This window comes from Cucurbita maxima, unplaced genomic scaffold, assembly GCF_002738345.1.
Source record: "Cucurbita maxima cultivar Rimu unplaced genomic scaffold, Cmax_1.0 Cma_Scf00021, whole genome shotgun sequence".
In the NCBI taxonomy this organism is placed as follows: Eukaryota; Viridiplantae; Streptophyta; class Magnoliopsida; order Cucurbitales; family Cucurbitaceae; genus Cucurbita; species Cucurbita maxima.
In genome coordinates this window covers 676,230-680,591 of record NW_019272037.1, presented here as the reverse complement: position 1 = coordinate 680,591, position 4,362 = coordinate 676,230, and the positions used below count along the sequence as shown (strand labels likewise).

General features: G+C 32.3%; 1 protein-coding gene across 2 annotated transcripts in view; it reads right to left on the bottom strand.

The window, feature by feature from the left end:
* LOC111495200 (lysine-specific demethylase JMJ18-like) overlaps nucleotides 1-731 on the bottom strand; it is an 8,963-nt gene extending 8,232 nt beyond the window's left edge. For both annotated transcript variants that reach the window (XM_023145131.1, XM_023145132.1), the window contains exon 1: nucleotides 193-731. The gene's annotated coding sequence lies outside the window, so the exon portion shown is untranslated. The remainder of the gene's footprint in view (nucleotides 1-192) is intronic.
* Between the last annotated feature and the right edge of the window lie 3,631 nt (nucleotides 732-4,362).

Sequence of the window (4,362 nt, the reverse complement as noted above, 5' to 3'; positions counted from 1 at the left end):
AAGGAAAAGGAAACCCCCCATCATAAAAAAAAAAAAAAAAAAAAAAACGAAAAGAAAGGAAAGCATAGGTTAAACGCAATCCATTGTCTGCACAGGAAGCTTGAATTGAAAAACGAAAAAAGAAACAGAAATAAACAGAAACGGAATAAATAAACAAAAAGTTAAAAAAAGAGAAGAAAAACAAATGGGTACCTCAATAAGGGTAAAGCCTCAAAGGGGTTGAGGTTGAATTGAACCCCAAACCGAAACCAAAACCGAAACCGCACCCACAATCCTTCTTCTCTCTCCTCTAAAGTTAATTACGAAAAATCGTACTATGGAATAGTAATAAGAACAGATAATGAGAGAATTAATGGCGGAAGGAGTAAGTAAATAAGGCAGGAGGAAGAATAAATGGGAGGTAGTTTCCTGAATGGATCCCTTGTTTGAGAATTCTGATATGAAAGGGAAAAAAGAACAGAGAAACAAAAAGGGAAGATAAGGGCCTGACAGAATCAAAGGTTAAAGAAAGAAAAAATCAGAGAGAGAGAAAGAGAAAGAAAACCCGCTAAAAGCACGCGGTTTAACGGAAAGCGGTGAAATCGAAACCGGCCAAGAACTGAAACGAGGCTGATTTTTGATGCGGCTCGTTGGAGCTCGTGATTCTGTGCTTCAATCCAATTCAATCCAATTCAATCCAATCCAATTCAACCTAATTCAATGCAATTCAATTCAATCAAAAAGAGTTTTCAAGTATGGTTTACCGATTCAATGGTCGGTGTTACAGGGGTGATATGTATCGTACAATGTACTCAGAAGCCTTGGATTGCAATTCAAGCAATTCGATCAGAAGAAGAGAGAAATAAAGAAGAAGGAGAAAGCATCTCTGTTTCAATTCACGGATCGAATACAAAACCTCCGAATCCCCTCTTTTTCGTTCTTATTCCCTTCTTTCTTCAAAAATCCTTCCCTTTTTTTCCCGATTTCAAAACATTTATTTTAGGCATGTTTTTTCTTTTCTTTTCTTTTTTATACATTAAGCTTATTATAAACACCTTTTTAAAACTTTAAAATATAAAATTAAAAACAAAATTACCATCCCACCCTTAATTTTATTTTAAATTATTATTTTGGCCATAAATTTTTTAGAAATTATGTTTAAAGATTCTATATATTTACCTCCTTATATTTAAATTTTTTAATTAAATTTTTAATTGAAGCTATTTTAACCCTCATAAAGTTAAAAAAGATTTAACTTATTTATAATAAAGATCTTTCCTACATTAAATTCTAATATAATTACAAAATTTAATATTTAGAGAATAAATATAAGCTAGGTTGAAAATTATGGATTTATGTTATTGTAAATAAAATTAATGTTTAAATCTAATTTTGAAAATAAAATATTTTTAATTATCGACTGTAATTTTGTTTTATTTTGACTTTGACCTAAATGTTGAAATCCATCGCTTTACTCAATTTTCAACCATAGTGAACTCGAATACAGATACATGAATGAATCGATACCGATTCAAATGAGAGTGGTCAAGCTTAAATGAAATGAAAGTTACTATATATATATATATATATCAATAAGGTGCACATTTTTTTCTCGGTGGCTCAATCATGAAAACTTCATTCATCAGAGTATGCGAGTCCTTATTTGATTCTCCGGCATAGGTCATTACAGATAATCCTAAAAAATTTGAAGATTATTTCTAGGTTGTTTTAGAAGGTTTTGATGTATATTTCATGAAAACATTGTGTAATCGAGCTTGGACCTCTTAATAAGTATAGTGTTCAAATTCGATGACCTGAAAAACTCGATCAACCCAATCGAACTTGTAGCGTTCAGGTTGGGTTATATAGGATTAGGTTCAAATATATAAAAATTTTATGGATTAAGTTGATCCATGGATTTTCGTGAAATTAAATTAATTTTAAAATATACATTTTTTTTTCTTATCATACAAATATATATACATATTTTTATTTTATTTTTTATGTATGTATTTTTTTTAATTTAGTCTCTATTTTTTAAAAGTAAAAAATTAATTTATTAAAATATTTTTCAATTATTCTTACATGGTAAATACCTTAAATAAAAGAATTATTATATATTATGTGCCTAAGCCTAAATTATATTATTACATTTAAATTTTAAAAATTTTTAATAATACCCTTAAACTTTAAAAAAGAATATAATTTTTTTAAATATGACTGGATAAATATATATATTTGGATTTTACTTTTTAAATTTAACTTTTTAACTTTTTAAATATATGAATAAACTCAAATGTGTTATTAAAGCTAACATAATTGATAATTTTTGTGGGTTCATATTTTAATGCACAAAATAGATTGATTTATGTTCTAATCGTTAAAAAAAAAATTACAAATTCGAAACAAAATAAAATAAAAAAAGTAATGGAATTTGAAAAGAAACACTACCATATTTGACGAGAAGTCAATAGGAGAAAAGTAACCTCGAGATAGAAGGTAGTTGAGGAAAAATCGGAAAACGCCATTTATGAGAACTTTATTTCCTCAACTTGCGCAAAAATAAACACGGAATCCTCCCTCCCTTATCTCCTAAACCGACGTCATTTGTGATAACTTTACTCTCTCAACTCGCGCACACAGTAAACACAAAATCCTCCCTCCCTGATCTCCTAAATCGACGTTATTTGTGAGACCTTTACTCTCTCAACTCACGCACACAGTAAACACGAAATCCTGCCTTCTAAACCATTAGTTTAATACTTAGACCTTTACTCTCTCAAACCATGCAATAATAAACACGGAATCCTCCCTCCCTGATCTCCTCAACCGACGTCATTTGTGAGAACTTTACTCTCTTAACTCGCGCACACAGTAAACACGAAACCCTCCCTCCTAAACCAGTAGTTTAATACTGAGACCTTTATTCCCTCAAACCACGTAATAATAAACACGGAATCTTTCCTCCTTGATCTCCTAAACCGACGTCATTTGTGAGAACTTTACTCACTCAACTCACGCACACTGTAACCACGAAACCCTCTCTCCTAAACCAGTAGCTTAATACTGAGAACTTTACTCCCTCAAACCACGCAATAATAAACACGGAATCCTCCTTTCCGGATCTCCTAAACCGACGTCATTTGTGATAACTTTATTCTCTCAACCTGTGCAACAATAAACACGAAATCCTCCCTCCCTGATCTCCTAAACCAGTAGTTTAATTCTGAAAACTTTACTCCCTCAACTCGCGCACACAGTAAACACGAAAATCCTCCCTCCCTGATCTCCTAAACATACGTCATTTGTGATAACTTTACTCCCTCAACCTACGCAACAATAAACACGGAATCCTCCCTCCCCAACTTAAATCGATGACATTCGTGAGAACTTTACTCCCTCAACCAACACAACAACAAACACGAGATCCTCCCTCCCTGATCTCCTAATTCAGTAGTTTAATTGATGGTCGTGGTACTCCTAGAGTATTTGTCCTTAGCTTCCTTATTTAGCTATCTACCAACTATACAAGTTTCGAGACAACGAAAATAAAAATTAATCACTATCTGTACCTAAAAAGTCCGAACTCATAATTTTTTTCCCCATAAAATATATATTGGGCCTGAAAACACAAAAGCCCAAGAAATAAACATCAGCCCAATAAATCGATATTGGGCCTGGAAACACAAAGGGCCCAATAAATAAACCTCGGCCCGCCAATTTTATTTATTTTTTATTTTTTTAATTTTAAGATATTTTTTTTTAGATAAAGAATAAAATTAAAATTAATATATATTATTTAAACTAACAAAATTTTAGCTTTAGATCCTAATGAACACGAAAAGATCGATTTATGTTGTTGATTTAAAGGTACCGAAGGGTAGAAAATATATACAAATTTGAAACGAAATAGAACAGAGGAGCAATGTAATTAGAGAAGAAACGTTACCATATTTGATGACAGGTCAATAGAAGTAAAGTAACCTCGAGAGAGAAGGTAATTGAGGAAAAATCGGTAGACGTCATTTTTTAGAACGTTACTTCCTCAACCCGCGCAATAATGAACACGAAATCCTCACTCCCTGATCTCCTAAATCAACATCATTTTGTGAGAACTTTACTCCATCAACTCGCGCAACAATAAACACGAAATCCTCCCTCCCCGATCTCCTAAATCAGTAGTTTAATTATGAGAATTTTACTCCCTCAAGAATCCTCGAGCCCTGATCTCCTAAATCTACGTCATTTATGAGAACTTTATTCCCTCAACCAGCACAACAATAAACACAGAATCCTCCCTCTCTAATTTCCTAAATCAACGTCATTTGTGAGAAGTCAACAATAAACACGAAATTCTCCCTCTCCGAGAGCACAAAAGCCCGT